At 40.0% G+C, this 26964-nt stretch overlaps 1 long non-coding RNA gene across 1 annotated transcript in view; it reads right to left on the bottom strand.

Annotated features, from left to right (window-relative positions):
* Positions 1 to 933: 933 nt before the first annotated feature.
* LOC121140932 overlaps positions 934 to 26964 on the bottom strand; it is a 33955-nt gene continuing 7924 nt past the window's right edge. The window contains exon 2 of the long non-coding RNA XR_005877888.1: positions 934 to 3826. This is a non-coding gene — a long non-coding RNA (uncharacterized LOC121140932). The remainder of the gene's footprint in view (positions 3827 to 26964) is intronic.

Genomic DNA, 26964 nt, shown 5'->3' on the forward strand with positions numbered 1-26964 from the left:
TTGCAGAAGAGTAGTGGATGAACAGGTTTTGATGTGGGATTGTTTTTTCCTAGGAATTTCAGAAGCTACACCCATAAAAATATGATCTTTAATTTTTTAATTTATTTTGTTTTGTTTTGCTTTGGCTTTTTTTGATGCAGGGTTTCTTTTCTCTGTGTAGCAGCCTTGGATGCCCTGAAACCGTTTGCTTTGTATACCAAGATGGACTCAAACTCACAGAGATACACCTCCCTCTGCCTCCGGGGTACTGGGATTAAAGGCATGCACCACCACACCAGTCAAGAATATGCTTTAATAGAAATAGTATATTATGTTTCTCCTACTTTTCCTCCCTCTGTCCCTTACAACTACCAATTCTCAAACCCCTCCCTCCCATGACCCACCACTTTAAAGTTGATAGCCTCTTCTTTTTGATGATTGTGATATGGGAAGTGAACTTTCTTGACTTTCTCCTGCCTCCTTTGATATACTATACTAGAACCAACAAAATTCTAAATATTTTTCTTCCTATGCTCTAAAAATGCTCTTCATTAAATGTAGACATTCCTATGCCATATTTTCCCTCACTCCATCTTCCCCACAAAAACCATCCATTGTCAGCACAAACCTTGGCTGGCAACAAAACCTAGAGATGCAAAATATATACACTCCTTTAGCTGCAGCTGCTAGACATTCAGTAAGTACCTGTCAATTTAATTTTGTTCAGTGTCGCTCAATGTGTAAGATAAAGCGAAAAAATGGAGCAATAGACTTTTAACTCAGACAAGCATCATATACAGGACAAGTACCATGTGTGCACTATTCTCCCATATTGTTCTCATATCCTCTGAGATTTCAGTTGATGTTGTATAGTGTGACTTAAAATGGATAAATATTAATCTTCAGATATTATAAAAGTATAGCATTTCATATTCATCTTGAAAGTGCAAGATATTGATATTTTCATTTCCTTTATTGGTTTAATTATCCATATTATATCCTTACAATTTTACTGTTTAACTTTAAGAAAAGCATTATTAAATATCAATTAAACATATTATATAGAAACGTAGGTCCCAACAAATTTAACAGAAAACAAAATTAAATCATAATGTGTTTTTGAAAAAGATTTATTTCTATAACTATGTGCATGTGTATCTGTGTGTATATGTGTACACAGGAGGAGCCTTTTGAGATCAGAAGAGTTCCTCTGGAACTAGAATCACAAGTGGTTGAGAGCCAATAGATTTAGGTGCTGGGAACCAAACTTGGGTCTTGTGTAAGAGCAGTATTCATTCAACCACAAAACCATCTCTCCAGATCCAACTGTGGTTTTTCTGTAGTCCAAAGAATTATTGTGAATGTTCCAAGAGAAAGGGAACATATATATACATATATATATGTATGTATGTGTATGCATATATATATATATGAAACTCTTAATATTTGTTACAGATACTCTGTAATTACTTATTATACAGTGAGTTCCAAAACTTAATTACTGAAATTGGTTTCCACATTTATTAAACCTATTTACAAGTACTTAGTCACTAAACTTATTTATAGTCATTAATTATTATCTTAACTACCACAAATCTCTTATTAAAAATAATCATGGTATTACAGAGATTTAACATTTATCCATTGTTTGATAGCAAAAAGTATCAGAATAATCTTTAAAAGCCAAGCTAAAGGATGAATCATACTCACTGCAATCTGAATAAAATTTCACATTTTTTATTTCATTTTTATAATATCAGCTTTTTAAAAGATTTATTTTAATAGCATGAATAGATCTCTAATCAACAACAAAGCAAAAGAATAAAGTACTAGATGGGTCATACAAATATGTTAAAATGAGCTTCAAAAATACTACTTTATTCCTTAACTGACTGGTTGGAATCTGTGTGTTTTCATTATGATGCTAGTCTATATGTAGGTTTTGTTAATGGTGTCTCTCTGTGTACTGCAGCCTGATTTTTAAAATAACAGTCTAGACTATTGAGAATTAGAGTTGCCAGTTTAAGGGAATGTGCCACTACAGTGAGTTACTGATTATAATTCTCATGATTTCATTCATTCTGCTTGCAGATAAGTTTCAATGATATTTTGAAATGTCATTTAAACAAATTCAGCAGTCTGCTACACATGTTATCACAAGTTTGCAAACCCAGTGTTGGGGATGTTGAAGGAACAGTGAATTCAGAGACAACTAGGGGTGCCATAGGAAGACTATGTCGTTTGTCTTTCCCAACTACATACAGCAACAATAGCAACAGCAACAAATCATTATTCTTTTTCATTAAATAAGCAAGCATTTGTGCTGGGCATGTAGTTCAGTCTAGTCTGCAGAGCATTAGATTAACATGTGTGAGAATCTGGGCTTGATCACTAGCAATATATAACTCAGCAGGGTAGCACATGCCTTGAGGAAGTCGAAGGAGAAGAACCGAATTCCCAGGTCAGATTTGACTACATAGGAAATCTGAGGACAACCTGGTTATACAAGACCCTTTATTATGAACAAACACAAATCCTTCATATTTTTAACAGATCCTTAAAAGAATTATTCAAGTTAATATAGTAAGTTTCATCCTTAAAATATTAGATGTTCTTTTAAAAGTAATGATCTCTCAAAACAAGTCAGTAGTAAAGCAAAGGATAAGGAAATGGTTGTTGTCGTCATAAGCTTTTCAGTGATTTATAATCAACTGTCATTTCAAGAAGATGCATATATGAAACAGAAAGTGTAAATACTGAAAAGACATAGAGATATTTTCATTGCTACAGATACTAATAATGCATGCCTTAGAAATTCAAGAAGACTGAAAAACTTATTACAAAAGAAAATCATTAGAAAAATCCAGTAAACTGAAGGGTTAAGCTTTTATTATCATGCCATTGAAAGCTTGCTTGTACACCAAGAATAGTCAGCCAGAAATTGCGACTGAGGAGGCAGATATCACTATATCTTAATATGACCACATTGAAATTAATATGACCACATTAAACACTATATTAGTGTTTGTTTTCATTATGTTTTAAGATAGAATCTCATTATTGGGGATCCTAGCTTGCAATCTTCCTGTCTTAGCCATTCAAGTGATGATGATGTGTATGTATGTATGTATATATATATGTATATATATATATATATGGACCAACATACTCATATTTTGCATTGACTTATAATAAAGGAATACGTGAAAACAAAGAAGTAACTAAATTTCTACCCTCTAGAAATTCCAGAGTTATATTGGAGGAAGAAGTTTGTTAAAACATCTAGATAACCAGTGCATCTGCTTTTGTTCACTTTAAGGAAAATATGAGTTGACTGACCTTGTATAGCTTCTAAATTGGATTCACAGTCATGCTGTACCATCATTTCCTTATTTTTACATTTTGGAAAATTTCAAACCTATCTGAAATGATGTAATCACATGGAAGAGAAATCCTATGAATGCAAACAATATGGTAAGCCATTTAATTTTATAGTTCTATCAAGTACATAAAAGAAATGCCGGAGAGGAACCATATATACTTAAGGATTTTGGGAAATCTTTCTGCTTTCTCGGTTCTTTTAAAAGGCATAAAAGAACCCACACTGGAGCGAAACCCCATGAATGTCAGGAATGTAGTAAATTCTTCAGCAATTCTGGTCATATAAATATATATGTAAGAAAAAAAAATCCCCTGGAGAGCAGCCTTGTGGAGGCCAACGGTGTGGGAAAGCACTTGACTACTGCAGTTGTTCAGGAGCATTCCAGAGCGTGAAAGCAGAAAATATTATGAGTGTGGTAGAGCTACACTTCTTCCACTGACTTCCCAGGGCACGGAAGCTCTCACCCTGGTGGGAAACAGCATACAGAACAAGTGTGAGAGACGTCGATGTATTTAGGAAATTAAACAAAAACGTTTTGGTATATAATTTTCATCTAAAGGACTTTACTTCAATAAGAGAGACAGTAAAAAAGTTTTAGTTATGTGGTGTATGTAGTTCACGGTCACACATAAAAATATAAGTCACAACAATCCAATGGATTCTTACTAGACACAGGTGACAGGAAGCCGAAGCACAGTAGGATAGACGGACAGGCAAAATTGAAGTGGGAGGGCATGAGAGGGAAGAAGAGGTCCCCATCCTCTTGAAATTTCCTGTCGGCAGCAAGGAAAGAAACCTGATGATATTGATCACTGCTTAAAGCTTCTCTGGCAATATCACCAGGAGCCATGTTTACAGGGGACTGACGTGGACTTGTGCAAGCCTAGTGTTACAGTAGCATTGCAGTTTCTTCCAGGGACAGTTCTTTTCTCTTGGTAAAAAAAGTGGAACATACCTCTGTCCTAATATTCCAGTCTACCCAAAGTATGAGAGTTCAAATCTAGTTAGGTGGGTAATTACCTCTTTAACAGTCTACCCCTCAAGAATTCAGAGGCATCTAGTTCCATGCTTAATGATGTAGTACACTTGTCATTCCCTAAATCCCTGCTGTCTGTACACTCACTACAGAAGTGTCATGAGGTTCTGCAGGGTCTGTTTGCCATATAAAGTCTTCTGCTTGTCTGTCCCTTTCAGATGCTAGGTAGAGACCAGCTAGGCTTTCTCTAACACTTTGGGGTTTTTCACTCCCTGGTGTCACCAGCTTTTTGTCGTGTGGTTGCTTACAGTCTGCATGCCAATTTCTCTTCTTTTTCCATCTTCTTCATGGAGGCAGCTGCCAAGATTATACATTTCTCATGTTAGAATTTTTCTTTTAAATTCAAATGAGTTGTTGTGAGCTTTCTTATTGATTTACTAATGAGAGGAATAATCCTGAGAAGAGACCACAGCTTGCCAGTTCAAAGGTGGCTTCCCAGAATTTTCAGTAATATTGGTAGCTTGTGGTTTACTTTAGCAGATGATACCCACACCCAAGGTATCTCCAGAGCCACTTCACTTCTCTTACATCAAAACAGAGAAAGCAGTGAAAGGTTTCTTAACAAGAGTATGAGATGTAATTTGAGAGCCAACAAAATGGCATTGGTACACATGGCTATTACTGAGATATGTAACTGCAACTCTCCATTGAAGAACTTATCTGACTACTTGGATGTATCTTACTCCCTGTGACTCTCCCTTGAGGAGCCAATAGTTCTGATTAGGTATGCCTCATTTTCTAGGACTCTCTTGAGGATTTCAAAGCCATACTTGGGAATTCCCTATTTTCTGTGACTCCCTTTCAGAGAAGCCATTAACAATGATCTCGGGTATCCTGTTTTTCCACTTTTGGGGCCCTGTCCTCATATAACCATCATGCTTAAGCCTATGTTAAAATATCTCTAATAAAATCTCCAACACTGTTTTATTATACTGGCTAGTCCTTAACTTACTTTTCAGCATCAAAGTCATCACTCCTGGTTTGGCTTGAGTCAAAGTCCTGAAAGGATGAAGGATTCTATCAGCTGGGGGAGGTGCTACATGGAACCATGGTTCTGCCCCATCTCCACTGACAAGTACCTAACCACTTTATTTTAAATCAGTGAGTAAATTCACTTATATTTAAGGTTACTACTAACAGGTATTTGCTATTTACTAATTTTTAGGTGATTTCTAGGTGGTTATATTATTATTATTTCTTTTCCTCCTACATTTCTGTTAAAGTTTTGTTGGTTTGATATGCTAGGCTTGATAGATCCCTTCCAAGTTCATAGTCTAGTCATTCATTCCATGAAATGTTTTCTACTTTCTCATGTATGAGAACGTCAATTTTTTGTATTTTGTATTCATGGAAGCATTTTTCTGAAGTGCTGGTTTAATTGTGATGAATTGTCTGAATTGATGTGTGCTAATCTTTAAATGGTCTCATTTCTCCATCATCTCTAAAAGACATGTTTGTTATGTATAGCAACTTTGTTTAGTTATTTACTTTCAGTGTTCAAAACACATCAGTTCATACTGTCCTGGATTATAGGATTGGTGACAAAATAATTCATGTTTTTTTTATGTTTCTCCCTCCCTATGTGAGTTGAAATATCTCTCTTACAGCTGTAAGTAGTGAGTCTTTACATTGTACTTTTGGATATCTTGACTATAGTGTGGTATTGTGGGTTTTCTTCTCTGCTTGTTTATCCCAGATTTTAAGTGCCTCTTACCTGGCTATGTTGTGCAGCAAAGCACACTACATTTGTAATACCTCTGATGCTTGGGTGTTCATTTCTTTCACTAAATTCAAAAAAGTTCAATAACTTAATTGACTAAATTGTCTATGACTACTTTAGTCCCTTCTTCTACCCTCATGGAACTCTGATTTTGTTTGTTGAACACAACCTAGCACTCTTGTTCATTGTGATCATGATCAGTTTTTTCCTTTATACATGTCCAAATTCTTTCTTACCTCAACTGTGTCCTCCTTACTTGAAATTTGTCTGTTTGTTATTGTGTGTTAATGATGCTTTCCACTGTAATTATTTATTTGATTTATTGATTATCTCCTCTCCAGAATTTGTGCAGTTTTTTTTCCAGATTCTCAACATCCCACATGAATCTCCCTTCCAGTTTTTAAAAAAATTTTCCCCATTAGTATTTTGTCTATATTGCCAACTTTCTTTTCAAGGTCTGGAATATATTTTCTTACTTCATTATCTGCTTATTTGAGTACTCTGCATTATCATTGATCCTTTTGAGAAGTAGGTTTCTGAAATTTGTGTCTGGCATTTCATCCAGTGAAATTAGCAGTGATTCCCCAAGTCTAGTGAAAGAAGTTAACATCTAGACCTAAGAGGCATTTACAGGCATTGCACAGCACAGTCATGTAAGTGGCGTTTAGAAGCCCATATATCAAAGCAGAAAACAAATTCACAATGCTGTATCAGTGCCTTTGGTTTCAATTGTAGCAGTTTCTGAACATACAGGTTTACAATAGTGGATTTTCCTCCATATATTTTGTTTCTCAGTTGTGTTTTATGGATCAGTTAGGATGTGTATTTCCTTTGGTTTTCTTATTCCTCCCTTTATTTCTCACTTTTGCTTGCTTGTTTGTTTCATTTTATTTGACTTTTATGGTGATGTGTCTTCACTTGTGGTCTTAACTGCTGACCCATAGCTCCAGGCCTTACAATTATTTAACATCTTTTTGCTACAAATTTTCTTTTATTGAGCCTAGATTCTTTTCTCGTGCAATATATTCTGATTATAGTTTTCCTTCCCTCTACTCCTCCAGTTCCTCCCCACCTACCCTATTCTTCCATTCACTCCATTTTGCCTTGCATTAGAAAAGAACAATATTTTAGGAGATAACAATAAGCATGACAAAATAAAATATAATAAGATGAAGCAAATTCTATCGTACTGATGTTGGATGGATCAATCCAACAGGAGGAAATGAGCCCCAAGAGCAGGCAGAAGAGTCAGAAACTCACCCATTCTCATTGTCAGGAGTCCCATAAAAATACTAAGATAATAGCTATAATATATATTCAGAGGACTTGCTGTAGGCCTATACAGAACCTGTACTTGCTGCTTCAATCTCTGTGAGCTCATATGTTCATTGCTAATCTTCCTGGTGTCCTCTGTACCATCTGGCTCTTATACTCTTCTTCCCCCACCCTCCCATTCACGGGATTTCCTGAGTTCTAGAGTGAGTATTTGATGGAGACTTCCAATTTAAACTTTCCAAATATTGCCTGGTTGTGGGTCACTACATATGTTCTCATCTGCTGCCTGAGGAAGAATCTCTGATGATGACTGGATAAGGCACTAAACTATGAGTATAGAAGAATATCACTAGGAAATATTTTATTGAATTTTTAGATCAGTAGTGTTTGGTCTCACTCTGAGTCTCTGGGTTATCTGGTTCCCAGTTCCTGTTACCCTAGAATTGTTGCATGTGAATTCCTTCTCATGGAGTGGACATTGTTTGGCTACTCCCACAATTTCTATGCCACCATTGCTCTAGCATATTGTGTACACAGAAATGGAATGTAGGCCAAAGGTTTGATGTTTGGGTTAGAGTCCATGCTTCTCTCTTGGTAGCCTAGAGTACCTTCACACACCAAATAGACTAGAATATAAAGGTGAGGGTTCTATGTAGGTAGGCACCAGCTCAACATCTACATACTCAATGGGTTGTGAGGATGTTGTCCCTAACAAGGGTGCCCTCCTGCTGTCACTTTGCAGAGAACAACATTTTGTCTGAACAACAGCCTGGGTACTTGGGGATTTCCCTAAGACTCACATTGGCACAGGACATGGCTTTCTGAACAGAAAACCTATACTACAGGCACTAAGATCAGCAATTAATAAATGGGACCTCATGAAACTGAAAGGGTCTGTTAGGCAAAGGACACCCTCTCAGAATAAGTGGCATTGTACAGAATGATAAAAAAAAATTTTACCTATTCAACTTCTGAAAGAGATCTAATATTCAAAATATACAAAGAACTCATGAAACTAGATAATAAAAACCCAAATAATTCAGTGAAAAATGGAGAACAGATCTTAACAGAGAATTCTCAATAGAGAAGTCTCAAGTGACTGAGAAACACTTAAAGAAATGTTCAATATCCTTAGCCATAAGGGAAATGCAAATAAAAACTACTTTGAGATTCCACCTCAGTCCTGTCAGAATGTTAAAGATCAATAGCACATATGAAAACTCATACTGGTAAGGAAGTGGAGCAAGGGGAACATTCCTCTACTCCTTGTGGGAGTGCAAAGTTGTTCAGCCACTATGGAAATCAATGTGGCATATGGCAATTTCTCAGAAAGTTGGGAATCAATCTACCTCAAGATCCCGCTGTGGTACTTGGGCATATGTACAAAGGACACTTCATGCTGTCACAAGGACACTTGATCATTGTGGCTTTATTCATAATAGTCAGGGATGAAAAAATAAATAAAAGAAAAATCTAAATGTCCCTCGACAAAAGAATGAATAAAGAAAATATAGTACATCTATACAATGGAGTCTTATATCCGCTGTCAAAAAATGACATCATGAAATTTGCAGGCAAATGAATGCAACTAAAAAAAATCACCCTGAGTGAGGTAACCCAGACCCAGAAAGATTAAATATTATATTTATTCACTTATGAAGTGATATTAGCTATTAAGCAAATGATAACAAAACAACAATCTGTAGATCAGAGAGGTTATATAAAAAGGAGAGGTCTAGGGGTGATGCATGGATCTCCCTTTGAAGAAGGAATAGGGTGTATTTTATGGGGAGACTGGAAGCAGATGCGGATGGGAGTGGAGTTATCAAGTGGTGGGGAAATGTGTTGGAGGGAAAAGTTGAGGGGAGAGATGGATGTAGTTCAGAAGAGGCAGTATTTGGGGACTGGTATGGAATACTAATGAGAATTCCTAGGAATGGAAGATACCAATTTACAACTAATCATCTCTGGTGGCTGAGCATGGCTTCCAGTGGTGGGTCTAGGTTGTATTCAGTGACTTAAAATCTTCTTGCAAGTTATACATTGTTGGGGAAGTCCTGTGTATATGTCAATAAATTACTGATGGCCAATAGGAATCTAGATAGGTGGGGCTAGGAGTCCAGGAGGATTCTGGGAAGGAGAAACACGAGAGTCAACATGTAACCGCCATGGGGGTAGGAGCCCAGAACTATTCTCCGGTAAGAGACATACTTAGATTAACAATTATGGGGTAATTACTTAAAGCAGAGCTAGCCAGTAAGAGACAAGCAAGGCCAACAGCTTCATAATGAATATAGCCTCCTGTGTGTTTATTTGGGACTGATGCGGATCTGGAACCAGGCGGGCTGAACGACTCCTTATCAAGGAAAAAGCTTCTCTTAACAATACATAAAAATTATTTCAGGCTGCCGTTTGTCTAATTACCATGTCCTTTGCCTTACAGAAGCATTTTGGTTTCAGGAGGTCCCATTTATTGCTCTCAATGTCTGTGCAACTAGTGTTATACATAGAAAGTAGTCTCCTGTACCAATCCATTCAAGCTACTTCCCAGTTTCTCTCCTATCAGGTTCAATGTAACTAGATTTAGGTTGAGGTCTTTGATACACTTGGACTTGAGTTTTGTTCATGGTGGTAGATTATGGACCTATTTGCAATCTTCTACATGTTGACATCCAGTTATGCCAGCACCATTTGTTGAAGTTGCTCTCTTTTTTCCATTGTACCACTTTGGCTTCTTTGGCAAAACTCAGTTGTTCACCATAGGCATGTGGATTAATGTCAGAGTCTTTGATTCTATTCCATTGGTCCATGTGATATTCACCAACCCCACATCTGACAAAAGTCTGATCTCCAAAATATATAAAGAACTCAAGAAACTAGATATACAATACCAAATAATCTAATTAAAATGGGATACAGATAGAAGCAGAATTCACAACAGAAGAATCTCAAGTGACCAAAAGACATTTAAGGAATTCTTTAACATCCTTAGTCATCAGGGAAATGCAAATAAAAACAAATCTTAGATACCATCTTATACCTGCCAGAATGGATAAGAAAAAACCACTGAGGACAGCTTATGTTGGAGAGGATGTGGAGTAAGAGGGACACTCCTCCACTGCTTGTAGGTGTACATCTACTTTGAAAATAAGTATGGCAGTTTATCAGAAAATTGGGAATCAATCTACCTAAAGACCTTTCAGTACCACTTTTGAGTGTATACCCGTAGAATGCTCAATCATACCAAAAGGACACTTGAACAACTCTGCTCATGGCAGTACTATTCATAATAAACAAAACCTGGAAACAGCCTGTATGCCCCTAAATCAAAGAATAAATAAAGAATGTAGTACATTTATACGAAGAAAATGTAATACATTTACTGAACTCTAAAAAAACAGTGACATCATGCAATTTACAGGCAAATGGATGGAACTAGAAAAAAACTCATCCTGAGTGAGATAACCCAGAGCCAGAAAGACAAATATGGTATGTGCTCACTCATAAGTAGATACTAGATGTAAAGCAAAGGATAACCAAGATACAATCCACAGCCCTAAAGAAGCTAGGTAACAAGGAGGACCCATATATTGCCTGAGGAAGGGAAAATAGGGCAAGGGGATTGCAGATGGGAGGAAATGGGGGTTCAGAACATGAGTAAATGGGATAGTTCAGTTAGAGAAATAATAGAGAAGAACAGCAATAAAAGAGATCTTGTTAGAAGGAGCAATTATGGTGTTGGGAAGAAACCTGGTGCTAGGAAAATTCCCAGGAATCCAAAAGCATGGCCCCTGCTACCCCTTCCAGAAATAGTAGACAGTGTGCCTGAACTGGTCTTCCCCAATATTCAGATTGATGAATACTCCAATTATCATCAAAGAGCCTTTATACAGTGACTGATGAAAGCAGATGCAGAGATCCACAGCCAAGCACCAGGCAAAGGTCTGGGACTTCAGTCAAAGAGTAGGAGGAATCATTGTCTGAGTAAGTGGTGGGGGTCAGGATATTAGAGGAAAACCCACAAACACAGCTGTAATAAGCTCATGAGACCTCAAATACTCTGGATGGACAGCTGAGGATCCTGCCTGGGACCAAACTCAGCCTTCTGCACTTGGCTGACAATTGTGTGACTCCTGTTTGTGGGGCCCCTGACAGTGGGACCAGGATCTATCCCTGGTGCCTGATGTGACTTTTTGGAGGCCATTCCTTGTGGTGGGATACCTGCTCAGACTTAATGCAGGGGGGAGGAGCTTGGGCCTGTCTCAAATTGATGTGCCAGGCATTGGTGACTCCTCATGGGAGAACTTGACCTTTTTGAGGAGTGAATGGGGGAGAGGTGGGAAGAGCAGGAGGAGGGAAGAAAGTGAGAACTGTGGTTTGTAGGTAAAATAAATAGAATTAAAAATTTATTTTAGAGATTGTAGATTGATTGTGTCAAGATAATTTTGAGAAATTCTTGTCTATATTTATATTTTCTCTCTGGATTAATGTTTGAGTTACAGGCTTGATACAAATGAGACTTGATATTTTTCCAAAAGTTATATGTAGTTCACATTCTTGACCAGGGTGCCTGTTTCAAACTATTTAATAACAAGTAGATTGGGAGAACAGTGGGTAAAATATTCACTAATTATGTCAAAAAGTAACAATTCAATTCTTTTCTCCTTTTTCCTGTATCATAAGAAATATTTCTATAAACAAAACTTTAGCAGTGATTCAGTGATAAAGCACTTCTTAATACTTCCCCTAGAATTAAGGGAAGCATCGATCTCAAAGTTCATTTAGTTATCTGCTGTCATATTTTAGTAGATAAAGTAGAAACATTAATTATTGTCTCCAATTATGCCTTTAATTTATTAGTTTTTAATACTAATAAATTGCTTTGCTACTGAGAACTTTAACTGGCCAACTCATTTTCTTTAATTCATATTTTATAACATTACTTTTCAAACTTTAATGATCAATTAGAATTATATTCATAATTCCTAATATTTTTAATATGAGTTAATAGATTTCCCATGTTATGCTCCCTTTTTCTTTAATATGTTCTAAGTAATTGCCCAAAATTATTTATTGAAGTAAATTATAACTTTATGAAAACTTCATCAAAGTGAATTTAAGAAAATCTACCAGTGTTGAGTTTCTTTACCAAGTTTTAAATATTTAATTACTAAAATATTTAATGTTGTAATTTTATGCAAACTTTTTAGTTGTATGTCATGATTATTTTTCAACAAATATGGTAGAAGTTTGTTTCTGAATCAAATAGTTTGAATAATATACATCAAGAACAAAGTAAACTCAATAATATTTCTCTAAGAAAGTTTTCAGTGTTTTGGGCTGGAGGGATATCTCAACCATTAAAGGATAGACTCACAACAAAAAGTAAAAGAGAAGGTTTGCAGTACTTGAAATTATGAGCTATAGAGAGCACATGGATAACACCACCACTAGTAATCTGTTATTTTTAATTACTATTAATTATCTGACATATCATCTCTCTTAATTACTTCAGATGTTGGTGTTTGAAACAAATATTCTTTATTTCACCTTAAAATTTCAACTTTGGGTTCTTTGTTGCAAAAATATCCATGATAGTAATTGACTAGGTCTATGTTTCTGCTGCTGTAATAAAATAGCTTAGATTAAATTATTTATATAGAAAATGATGGCTTTTGGTTTATAATTCTAGAAGCCAGAAAGTCCAAGATTGGACATCAACATGTTTTCTGTTTCCTGGTACAAAACAAACAAACACATTTAGAATAGGTGTGTGTGAGTGTGTGTGTGTGTGTGTGTATACATGTCTGTGTCTGCATGTACATGCATGTGTGTGTTGTATTTTCAAACTTGTATTTGAGAGAAATCAGATGTTGGAATTGCTTGGCTTTCTAATTAACTCAAATCATAAATCCATTGCAAGAGCAAGAACTCACTGATACAAGAAAACACTAGTCCACAAGGTGAGGACAAGTCATTCCTGATCTCACAGCTCTTGTCTCTCAATAATTGTACTGGCAATCAAGAAGCAACATTACTTTTTCTGAGGTCAAACCCTATATGCATTTTCAAATTATTACTAGAGAAATTTTAGACTCCCAAAGACCTAGTTCTTTCTGATACATTGCAGTATGGATCTCTTCAGAAATACTCTGTGTGTCTTATATGTCTTGCATGAGTAAAAATGGAAACATCACTTATGTGGTGGAATCATATTTCTTACTGAAGCAAACAAGGCTAGGTAAGACTAATTTTATCCAATGGAGGATAGATGTCCAGTGTATAAATGGTGAACACTTTCCCTCACATTTCTGTCTATATGTGTGCCCTTGTGAGGAGCCGCCCTCACTATCGCTATCGCCATTAGAAGATGGCGCTGACATCTGCTGTCAGTTGGAGTTTACCGTTTAAGCTGTGCCTCACCCGTCATCTGGGGTGATGAGCAAACCACCAATCCCGGCTCTACACGTCTCACTCGGAGCTCCTAGGCTTATATAAGGGGCTGGGTTTCTTAGCTTGGGGTCTCCCTCTCAGAAGCTGATCATCTATCTCTCAAGATGTATTAAAGCTTTACTGCAGAAGGATCCGAGTGTCCTGCGTCGTTCTTGCTGGTGAGATGGTAGTGCGGGACATCTGGTGCCGAAACCCGGGAACTCTTCAACATCGCCGGCGCCGCAGGAGACCCCTCGGAAGACGGGGCGGATTCAGAACTGCAGGGACGTAAGTTCAGAGAGGTATGCTTTATCCTGAACACCCCTTTTCTCGACTTTGGCCTTAGTTTGTCATCACCGTGGGATGGGTCAGTGGAGGCTTTGGTGCTAGTCCTGTTTGTCCTTCTTCATCGTGGCTGGTGCTGACAGAACGGTGCTGTCAGTCTGGTAAAGGAGTTGAGCGCCGTTTTTTTAGATAAGCCGCCAGCGCGATGGGGTTGTCACAGTCAGTGGTTACTGCCCTACAGACTGTGCTAAAACAAAGAGATCTCAAAATTGCACCACGAACACTTCAAAATTTTGTGAAGGAGGTAGATAGAGTGGCACCATGGTATGCTTGTTCCGGGTCCCTCACTGTGGCCTCATGGAACAAGCTAGGTAAAGAACTAGACAGGAAGCATGCAGAAGGAGATCTCCACTTAGGTACCAAAGCCATTTGGAAGCTAGTTAAAAACTGCTTGGAGGATGAGGCCTGTCACCCTGCTATAATAGAAAGTCAGGGAACCTTAGAGGAAGTTCAGGATAGCATGTCAGAAACTGAACGGAGTGAGAGAATGGGAGCTCGCAAAAGGAAAGACATGTCTAAGAAAAAGGCCCTCCCCAAGAAGTTAAGAAAGGGGAGAGAAAGAAGGGAGTGATCATTCACCCCCTAACAAATCTAACAAAAAGAAAAAGCCAGAATCTAGGCTATACCCTACGGTAGAGCTAGAAGCCTTGGAGCTAGATAATTCCGATTCTGACACTCTGGATTCTAGCGAAGAAGGTGGTCTAGAGGAGGAGGTGGCACAGTATGAGGAAGAAAGATATCACCCTGATAGACACCGGCCGCTGAAAACAAAAATGAATGTGAGGCCACCACCTATAAATCCGGCGGGCTCACGCCCCTCGGCGCCTCCGCAGTATGAGCTTCGGCTGAATACTGGTACTGACTCCTTTTTACCTTTAGAGGAACGGAGAAAAATACAAATGGCTTTTCCAGTATTCGAGAATGCGGAAGGCAGAAGAGTACATACTCCCGTAGATTACAATCAAATCAAAGAATTGGCCGAATCCGTTCGTAATTATGGGGTCAATGCTAACTTTACCACAATACAGGTAGAAAGGCTTGCTAATTTTGCCATGACTCCCACTGACTGGCAGACGACAGTGAAAGCAGTGCTTCCCAACATGGGACAATACATGGAATGGAAGGCTCTCTGGTATGATGCAGCCCAGGCGCAAGCTAGAGTTAATGCCACAGCTGAAGATGAGAATCAGAGGCAGTGGACATTTGAAATGCTGACAGGTCAGGGTCAACATGCCCTTAATCAAACCAACTACATCTGGGGCGTCTATGGTCAGGTGTCGGCCGCCGCTATTAAAGCATGGAAGGCCCTCACAAAAGGGGAGAATCCAGTGGACACCTTACAAAGATTGTCCAAGGACCCCAAGAGCCATTTTCAGACTTTGTGGCCAGAATGACCGAGGCCGCCGGTCGCATCTTTGGTGATTCAGAACAAGCTATGCCCCTGATTGAGCAACTTGTCTATGAACAAGCAACCCAGGAATGTCGAGCGGCTATCACCCCTCGCAAAAGCAAAGGTTTACAAGATTGGCTCAGAGTGTGCAGGGAGCTGGGGGGACCCCTAACCAATGCAGGACTAGCTGCCGCCATTTTACAAACGCACAGGCGTGGAGATTTATCTAGTCGAAAAGCTTGTTTTAATTGTGGGAAAATGGGGCACCTTAAGAAAGATTGTCAATCCCCTGAAAGAACAAGAGAACTGAAGCTTTGCCATCGTTGTGGTAAAGGTTATCATAGGGCTAGTGAGTGCAGGTCAGTCCGGGATATGAAAGGGAGGCTTCTGCCCCCTATTGAAGAACCCAAGGTACCCCAATCAAAAAACGGGTCACGGGGCCCATGGTCCCAGGGCCCTCAGAAATATGGGAACCGATTTCAGAAAAGCAATCAAGAGGAAGTAGAGGCTTCCGAGGAACCCCCGGAATGGACTTGCGTGCCGCTTCCGACTTCTTACTCATGCCCCAAATGAATGTTCAACCGGTCCCAGTCCATTCCCCTGGACCTTTGCCCCCTGCCACCATTGGGCTTATTCTGGGCCGTGGCTCCTTAACTTTACACGGACTCATTATATATCCTGGGATTGTTGACCCGTATCATAAAGAGGAGATTCAAGTTCTCTGTTCTAGCCCTCGGGGTGTATTTTCTATAAAGCAGGGAGATAGAATTGCACAACTGGTGTTGCTGCCCTCCCTCGGGGATGGAGAAACCTACACTTTACAAAAAAGGGCTATGGGATCTTCTGGAAGTGATTCAGCCTATCTGGCTATACCCCTAAATGAGAGACCTACAATAAAATTGTTAATTAATGGAAAAGAATTTGAAGGGATAATGGATACGGGAGCAGACAAAAGCATTATTTCACTCCATTGGTGGCCGAAGTCTTGGCCCACTGTTGTTTCATCTCATTCTCTACAAGGTCTTGGATACCAGTCCTCTCCTGCCATCAGTGCCTCAGCCTTAACCTGGCGGAACGCTGAGGGCAAACAGGGATGTTTTACCCCCTATGTGTTGCCACTCCCTGTAAATTTATGGGGACGGGATGTGTTACAAGCCATGGGCATGACCCTAACTAATGAATACTCCCCCAGGCATCAGCCATTATGGCAAAGATGGGGTATACAAAGGGTAGAGGCTTGGGTAGGCAAGAACAAGGCAGAATAAAACCCATTACACAACATGGAAATCGGGGTAGAAAAGGACTGGGTTTTATTTAGGGGCCGTTGAGGCTTCACGACCCATACCGTGGAAAACAGAGGAGCCGTTATGGGTCTCTCAATGGCCTCTATCCTCTGAAAAATTAGAGGCTGTCACAAGATTAGTGCAAGAACAGGAACGGCTGGGGCATCTAGAGCCTTCTACCTCCCCATGGAATACACCAATTTTTGTTATTAAGAAGAAATCTGGGAAGTGGAGATTACTCCATGACCTGCGGGCCATTAACAATCAGATGCATCTTTTTGGCCCTGTTCAAAGAGGACTTCCTTTGCTTTCTGCACTCCCTCAAGATTGGAAGCTTATTATTATAGATATTAAGGATTGTTTCTTCTCTATTCCACTTTACCCACGGGATAGACCAAGGTTTGCCTTCACTATCCCTTCTCTTAATCATATGGGACCAGACAAGAGATTTCAGTGGAAGGTACTGCCGCAAGGCATGGCCAATAGCCCAACAATATGTCAGCTGTATGTGCAGGAGGCTTTGGAGCCAATTAGGAAGCAATTTACATCTTTAATCATGATCCATTATATGGACGATATTCTTATTTGTCACAAAGAGTTAGATGTTTTACAAAAGGCTTTTCCCATGCTGGTGGCTGAATTAAAACAGTGGGGATTAGAGATTGCCTCAGAAAAGGTTCAAATTGCAGATACAGGCCTCTTTTTGGGCTCAATGATTACTCCCAAAAATATAGTTCCTCAGAAAATAGAAATTCGCAAAGACCACTTACAAACATTAAATGATTTTCAGAAACTTCTGGGAGATATAAATTGGTTGAGGCCCTTTTTAAAAATTCCATCTGCTGATCTAAAACCCCTCTTCGATCTCCTGGAGGGTGAGCCTCATATCTCCTCACCCAGAAAATTTACCCCTGCCGCCCACCGAGCCTTACAGATGGTGGAAGAGGCCTTACAGGAAGCACAATTACAACGTATTGAGGAGTCACTACCTTTTAATCTGTGTGTTTTTAAGACAGCTCAATTGCCAACTGCAGTCCTGTGGCAACATGGACCATTACTTTGGATTCATCCAAATGCTTCCCCTGCTAAGATTATTGACTGGTACCCTGATGCTGTTGCACAGCTCGCGCTTCGCGGAATAAAAGCAGCTGTTACGCATTTTGGCAGGGATCCTGATTCCTTGATTGTGCCTTATACTGCTGCACAAGTTCAGACCTTGGCAGCCACATCTAGTGATTGGGCAGTTTTAGTTACTTCCTTTTCAGGACAAATTGATAATCATTTTCCAAAGCATCCAATTTTACAGTTTGCCCTAAACCAGGCTATAGTGTTTCCACAAGTGACAGCTAAAGACCCACTCCCAGATGGGACTGTGGTGTACACTGATGGATCGAAAACTGGTATGGGAGCTTATGTGGTCAAGGATAGGGTTATATCTAAACAATATAATGAAACTTCACCTCAAGTTGTAGAATGTCTGATAGTACTGGAGGTTCTTGAGGCTTTTCCAGGACCCCTCAATATTGTATCAGATTCCTCTTATGTGGTTAATGCAGTTAATCTCCTTGAGATAGCTGGAATAATAAGATCCTCCAGCAGAGTTGCTAACATCTTTCAGAAGATACAAGCTGCCTTGTTAAATAGGAGATTTCCTGTTTTCATTACCCATGTCCGAGCACATTCTGGACTCCCAGGTCCCATGTCCTTAGGGAATGACTTAGCGGACAAGGCTACAAAGCTGGTGGCCGCTGCCTTGTCTACCCACACACAAGCAGCAAAAGAATTCCATCAGCGCTTTCATGTGACGGCTGAGACCTTGCGCCGTCGTTTTGCTCTATCCAGGAAAGAGGCTAGGGAAATTGTTACTCAATGCCAGAATTGCTGCGAATTCTTACCTGCTCCCCACGTGGGAATAAACCCACGTGGCATTAGACCATTGCAGATGTGGCAGATGGATGTTACTCATATTCCCTCTTTTGGAAGGCTTCAATATGTTCATGTTTCTGTTGACACCTGTTCTGGCGTAATGTTTGCCACACCCCTAACAGGGGAAAAGGCCTCATATGTGATTCAACATTGCCTTGAGGCCTGGAGTGCTTGGGGAAAACCCAGAATTTTAAAAACAGACAATGGACCAGCATATACCTCTCAAAAATTCCGACAGTTTTGTCGGCAAATGGATGTTACCCATCTAACTGGCCTACCTTATAACCCTCAAGGACAGGGCATTGTGGAACGTGCCCATCGTACACTCAAATCATATCTGATTAAACAAAAGGGGAGTATTGAGGATGTTCTACCCTCGGTACCAAGAGTTGCTGTGTCCATGGCACTTTTTACCCTTAATTTCTTGAACTCTGATGCCCAAGGCCACACTGCGGCCGATCGCCACAGTTTAGAGCCTGATAGGCCAAAAGAATTTGTAAAATGGAAAGATGTGCTAACTAATGAATGGAAAGGCCCGGATCCTATTCTAATAAGATCCAGGGGAGCTGTGTGTGTTTTTCCACAGGAGGAAGAAAACCCCCTGTGGATCCCTGAAAGACTCACTCGAAGAGCTCCTTCACAACTCCAGAATAAGAAGGATGGAGGCCAAGTGGGTGATGAAGACTCTCCTACTCGGGATGATGGTTCCTAGTATGATGGGAGAGTTACGGTGGGCCATCATGTCTACCTTCCCCCTACCGATGCCAGTGATGCATAATGCCCAGGAGTTCCCTAGATTTTTCACAACTAATAGAGAGTTGGGGCTTGCCTTTTTGCCTTTAGATCCTCAGATACAGAGTTTTCAGGATGAGAGAACCTTGTCATTGGTAGGAAGCTTGTGCTTTACTGTGATTTCTTCATTAAAGGATAATTTTATTCATATGGATCCAGAAAGATCTAATGCTAATCCTTTTGAATTAATGGAAGCTGTACTGATCTTTCTCCTATGGCAATGATTGCTGGAGGATATAGTGAGAAGGGACAGATTACTTTTGATTGGAAAGGGGCATTAGGCAACAGTCTGAGTGAGGGACAGAGCTCTGGATCATCTGATTGGTCCTCCTCCAATGTTAAGTATACCCCTTTTAAGAGAACTAATTATTCAGCTGCTCCAATTTGTGTTTGGCTGCCCTTTATTTGGGTTGTGAGTAATGATACCTTAGGTAAGAATCAGAAAGAAATAAATTGCTCTGCTTAGAATTGTTTTTATGCATTATGCTGGGATGCTATTAAGCACCCTTTTGCTTTGGTAATGCGCATGCCTCGATTTGTTCCAGTTCCTGTTGAGGTGCCAAGTAGTTTGAGTTTGTTTAGGGAAAAGCGAGATTTTTGGGATCTCTGCTATTATTGTGGGCCTGATAGCTGCCGCCGCGGTTACTGCTTCGGTTACCGCCTCGGCCCTTGCACTTTCCGCCACTGTGCAGACAACTCAAACCATTAATGAACTATCAGCCACTGTGACCATGGCCCTAGATAAACAGGCCACTGCCAATTCTCAGATACAAGGAGGCCTGATGTTGGTAAACCAACAGATTAATTTGGTTCAGGAACAATTGGATATATTGTGGCAGATGGCCCAATTGGGATGTGAACAAAAGTTGCCTGGCCTTTGTGTCACTTCAGTACAATATGAGAATTTTACAAGAGCAGCTAACCTGTCAAAAGCTCTGTCTCAACATTTATTACAGAATTGGACTTTTGAGTTTGAGCAGACACTCCGTGAGTTGAGAGTGGCGATCCTGCAAGTGAATTCCACGCGTCTGGATCTTTCTCTGATGGAAGGCCTCTCCTCCTGGATTTCATCTGCATTTTCTTATTTTAAGGAATGGGTGGGGGTGGGATCATTTAGCCTAGTTCTCTGCTGTGGAATAGTGTTGATGCTTTGGATGGTGTGTAAGCTCAGAGCCCAAACAAAAGAGACAAAGTGATGGTGGCACAAGCACTTGCTGCCTTAGAACACGGAGCCTCCCCTGACATTTGGTTAACCATGTTAAAGCAATAGGTCGCTGGCCTCCCGGCTCTTGCACCCCACGAGGCTAGTCTCATTGCACGGGATAGAGTGGGTAGGCTTCAGCAGCCCAAGGAGTTGCAAGGCTAAGCACTGCACAGGAGAGGTCTGCGGTATAACGACTTTCTCCTGGGAGATAAGTCATCTTGCATGAAGGTTCTATGTCATGATCTCCTTCCCCCAGAAAAACGACATCGGGACTGGTCAGGGCTCCCTCTGGGGATAAGACCCTGGAGAGGAGCTTTGTACATGTTCCAAATTTGCACATGGGGATTTGACCTCTATCTCCACTCCAAAGTTGTGGGTGTCCTATGGCTTCAAAAATAAATGAATAGGGGGAGATGTGAGGAGCCGCCCTCACTATCGCTATCGCCATTAGAAGATGGCGCTGACATCTGCTGTCAGTTGGAGTTTACCGTTTAAGCTGTGCCTCACCCGTCATCTGGGGTGATGAGCAAACCACCAATCCCGGCTCTACACGTCTCACTTGGAGCTCCTAGGCTTATATAAGGGGCTGGGTTTCTTAGCTTGGGGTCTCCCTCTCAGAAGCTGATCATCTATCTCTCAAGATGTATTAAAGCTTTACTGCAGAAGGATCCGAGTGTCCTGCGTCGTTCTTGCTGGCGAGACGGTAGCGCGGGACATGCCCTACTCTACATTTTGGGGGCTCAGAGCAGCTTTGTTAATGGTGAAAACAAGAGCCACATGCATCCTTTGGTGCCAACACAGTATGTTCAATTCCAACAGCTGGATAGAGCCAGAGCAGACTTATTTTTGCTACATATCAGAACCTTTCTAGCCCAAATAATGTTATGGCCTAATTGAGAAACAAATGGCAGAATCAAATGAAAACCTTGACATTAGACATGAAGATAAGATTTAGAATATAGTAAGGAATTACACAGGTCTAGAAAACCATGGAAATAGTTTTAACAAGGTCCATAACTTCACTATCTTTGGGAAACTGATAGTGTTTTTAATACTATTAGGAATGAGTTTCTCAAGTTGAGTTGGCCTTAAGTCTATTTAGACAGGTGTTGGTTGCCACAATCATGTGAGAGCCATGTCTTGAAATTTTGAGTCTTTTTCTGAGTTCTGGTAGACTGTTTATCTACTTCCCTACAGCAACTTCACCAAAGAAGTCTCTTTTTTACAACAAATAGTGACCACCGCAAAAAAAAGTAAAAAAAAAAAAAACCCAACCGGAAGCACTGCAGAGATCAAGAGATTGTGAGGAATTCAGCCCCAATGATCCCATCTATGTCACAGATGCTGCATCTATGGCTCAGAGATCATTGCAGAAGAAAAAAGATAGTAAGATCCAGAATATCAGGAAGCCTGCTGTGAAACAGTCTCACCTAAAAATAGATCCAAAGACAAGACTTAACAATGGCAATATCAATGAGCATGCTAACCTTGAAGGGAAAAAGTTTTGTGGGATCCCAACCCTAGATGACTATTGACTGCTGAAAGAAGGAATACTAGTCTATCACAGGGGTGAGCCCCCTTATTAGTTGTCCAATGCAAAGTGGTCAGTCTTTAAACCACCCAACACACAAAATCCGACCATCAGGTTTTACAAACACACAGAAAGAGAGAGAGAGAGAGAGAGAGAGAGAGAGAGAGAGAGAGAGAGAGAGAGAGGAGAGAGATACACCTGATGGACCCTTTACTTATTGTTAATTATATATCAATGAAAAACATTAGAAAATGCACAAGACATAAGTAGTGTCTAACAAATATTATTACCAAGACTATCATGAAGTCAGTTCATAAAAAATTATAATAGCCCAGAGCTAGTGAATGGAGAGACCAAATATTCCTAAATGTGAGGGGACTTTTCCCCTGCAAATATAAGTAATCGTTGAAAAATACTTTCTATGTGTTATGGGGAACATAGAAATATACATAAATACTTTCTTCAAACATTGGGAGCCAGATTTCTGATATTGAGAAGAAGGAATGCTGAATAGAATCAAATGGTATTGCTCGGCCTCTCAAAAATGTGCTTCCTTAGTGGATCTAGAAGCTCACTGCAGTAGTAACTAGACACCTTGGATCACAAACAGGATCAAGAGATACATGTGTGGATGGGTGGTTTCAATTCTAGGACACAAAAGTTACAAGATGAACCTAGAATATTTTATTTATCCACAAAGTAAGAAGCACTTACTTAAGACAAAAAGACAGTAAAGCCAACTTAAAGCATTCCATGTGAACAAAATTGTGTCAGTTTTGGAGTAAAATAAGTAATGATGAAAATCAACAATATTCCCATGGAATAAAATAAAATAAAACTCATCTCAGGATGCTTAAAAATAAAATAATAGTAAATGACAGAAAAGGGAAAGAAGAAATGGCACATAGAATCTGGAGAAGACCACACAATACTTGCTGTGGTCTTCTGGAGAGGCACTAAGCAAGAAGGACCCAGAAAGCACAAAGCTAATAGGCAGAAGGAGCTCAAAGCTATCTGCCTCTTTCTCTCCATTCTCAATGGTTCCTTCCAATGTTAGCCCATCCCCAGGATCTGCTTAAACATTTATCAGCATCAAGATATGAGGTCTGAATAGCTTGTTCATAAACTACCTTTGGTTTTCTCTACCACTCCAGGTAACTAAGCTCCAACCCTAACAAGTTGTGTTGGCTTGAAATGCTCTTACACTCCTCTGTGACTCTGACTCCTTCTGTGTTTCCTTGCTAGAAACATACTTTCCTCATGTATTTTGTTAAAACATTCTTCTTTTTTAATAACATAATTCTTTATTGATTCTTTGGGAATTTCATATCATGCTCTCCAATCCCCCATACCTCCCAGTCCCTCCAATCCACCCCTTACCCCTGCAGTACCCACCCAAAGAACCCCACAAAATTAACTAGAAACAAAACAACAAATAAAACACCTTGGTCATCAGTTTTTCCCTCCTCTCCAACACTTCATTCATCCTAATGGAACTGGGAACTCTGGTGTGTATACCCTTTTGTCCAATCAGTTTCATATACAAATGTTCATCATAATGAGTCATTGATCTGGATCAAGGCCTCTAGTATACCATCATCACTGGGCCCTCACCAAAACATCTCTAGGATATCCTGCTGTTGCCCCCAGTCATGAAGATCCTATGGTTATCATTCTAGAGGACTAGTCCCTTCACCCACTGTAGCAATTCATAAATTGGGTATATGCTAGTGTGTGCCTGAGTGGTAGTTGAGCTTATCAGTCATGTTTTCTGGTATCATCCCCTCTGCTGAGGGGTATAGCTAGCCTCCTGTGCCCATGCCATCAAGGCTAGCTCTCCCATGCCCATTGTAAAGAGTTGAGGCCAGCCTTCCTATGTGGGGTGGGGCGAGCTCTCCTGCTGCAGTGTGCAGTGAAGGACATGGAGAGCAACCCCTGAGCCAGTGAAGGATGACTGGCTCAGCATAGCTCTTGGATTTTTAAACACATAGTTACTATGGCCTCCTCTGCTAACACATGTCGTAGACATCAACACTGACCCAAACTGCAGCAGGACCATGGACCCAGATTCAGCTACAGCAGCTCATGCCTGAACATCACCATGTCTAGGGTAGCAGGGCAGACTACCCAAGACCAGAATTTCCCCAGTCTTGATTCCTCAATGGCCACAGTATGTGGCTTACACTGCAGGCATCCATTTGACCTTTCATGGCAACATGAGCCATGGATATCAGTATTACCCCAGCTGCAGTAGGGCTACTATGGACCTAGACACGACCCTCAGCAGCAGCCTTGGCTTGGATGTCACCATGTGCAGGCCACTTGTATTGGCATAGCCCCAGCTTTAGGGTGGCCTTCAGACAGCAATATTGACACCTATGATGACCCAGGATCCTGGGATCAGCATGGTCTTTGCTGATATCAGGAGTACCAGACATCCACAGAGACCCTGGCTACAGTAGAGCCATGGCTAAAACGTTCCTATAAACCCTTAAACACGTAGATAAAATGCAGCCTCATCGCTGTGCTTCCTGGTCCTCTAAACAAAGTACACTGAGCTGGTACCACTAATCCAACTCCTCCCTGGAAAAACAGAAACTGAGCAATCCTCACCTTGCCTGGAAATGCATGTGGCACAAGCAAAGCCATCAGTGAGTGCCACTGAGAAGCAGAAAGTAGAGGCAGGCAGGTGAAAATTTATCCACTTTGATCTGGTTATTAATGAGGAGGGATTTACGATTCAAGGGCACTTATTTAAAACCCAACCATTGCTACACATCATAGAGTATTCATATAGGTACACTGCATGCTGTAAACTACTAATTAATATACAAATACAATTTAAAAGACTATCACATATGTATTATACCTGTAAAATCTCTGTCTATGTCTCTTTCTTTATCCTCTCACTCTTCCCAATCTCAAGTTACATTGGAACCCTTGTTTGTATTAATATCTCTCATATAGAGTTCAGGAATCATAAAACTTCCCTCCCAGTGACCAGACATAAACATGAACATTCTCCCCTTCTATACATCTGTTTTGCAGTAGTATGCATTGGTTTGATTTATTGCAATCTGTCTTTAGGTTCAGTTTCTCACTGGTTCTGTTACATGGGTCTAGTGTTTGGGGATGAGGTCATTGTAGCAAGTGCATGTCTTTCTAGAGAAATGAAATGGATAGAATGGAATTTGATAGGGACAGCAGGGATTTTTAACCAGAACTCTAAATTCTGCTTCTGGTAAAGTTAAGTAGCATGCCCCAGTGACTCAGTACTCAGTACTCAGTACTCAGTCTCAAGACACAGATGTCTAGCCACACATTGCAACAAGGAGCATGGAAGCTTCTGCTTCTCAGTGTCACTCACTTGTGACTTTGCCTATGTAACATGCATCTCCAGGCATGATGAGGAATGCTCACTTTCTGCTGCTCTTCCTGGGAAGAGTTTGATTGGCACCCAAGAGTACACAACCTGTGTACTTTGTCTAGCATGCTCACTCCAGCATAATGTTTGCACTCCGGTCTTGCTGAATTCCCAGAGTTTCTTGAAAATGTGCCTGATTATTTTCTGTTTGTTCTTGTAGCTATTTCCATGGACTTTAAATGACAGCTTAAAAATATTTCTCACTAGTTCCCCTGGGAAATATGTCTGCAATAGTGTTGTAACATTTTATGGCCCAAGTGTCTCATGTAATGAAAGATATAAGGATAAACATTTCCAAGACCAAAGATGCATACTTTTAATATTTTTGGAATTATTATATAATTTAAAATCTATATTTCATTATGATGAGCCACAGTGTATTCAAATTAGAAGAAGGGCCGTTACCATTTAGTCATATTTATAGTGTCTTCCAACCTTCACCTGTCCTAGAATCCAATCCCCTTGTTTAGACAATTGTACAAGATTTATAACTTCTTTTCAATAGTTCATGTTTTGATAAAGATATTTTTTCATGGAATGAAATTATTTCACACACTTTCTCTTGAAAGTCCTTCAGTCATTACCTTCTGCCAAAAGAATCAATTTTGAGGTTTTGCTTGTCATTCAAGACTCTTTGAGATATATCCCACTCAGGTTCTATCTTCTTCTTGTTTGGCTCACTCTACATGATAAATTGTATTTATTCTCTAGAACCTTAAACATTTTCCCCAGTAACTGCACAGAACCTTCCCTTATATGGACCACTTGTTTTAATCAGCATTTATTGAACACAATCCTTTCATTGCATCCAACACCATTTATTTGTGACTTAAAAAAAGCTATGCTTTTAGGTCCTATTCTGTGTTTGGCTCTGGATTAGTGATGGGTACACTTGGAACAGATGCTATATGCTCATCAAGAAACCTATAATCTGATAATAAAGACAGGCTTTGAGCAAAAGTGTGGTGATAATTTGTTTATGATCTAATAAAGTTTGCCCGGGGACCAGAATGCAAAGCTAGCCACAGCCATAGAATCTGGGCAATGGTGGCACACACCCTTAATCCTAGAACTCAGGAGACAGAGGCAAATGGATCTCTGTGAGTTCAAGGCCATGCTGGGAAAGAGTGAATCAGTCTAAACGAGAGACAGAGCTCACATCTTTAATCACAGCACTAGAGAGCTAGAGACTGGAGTGATATGGTTAGGCAGAGAGAGGAATTATAAGACAGGGGACAGGAAAGT

The sequence above is a fragment of the Mesocricetus auratus genome, unplaced genomic scaffold (assembly GCF_017639785.1).
Source record: "Mesocricetus auratus isolate SY011 unplaced genomic scaffold, BCM_Maur_2.0 Super-Scaffold_100006, whole genome shotgun sequence".
In the NCBI taxonomy this organism is placed as follows: Eukaryota; Metazoa; Chordata; class Mammalia; order Rodentia; family Cricetidae; genus Mesocricetus; species Mesocricetus auratus.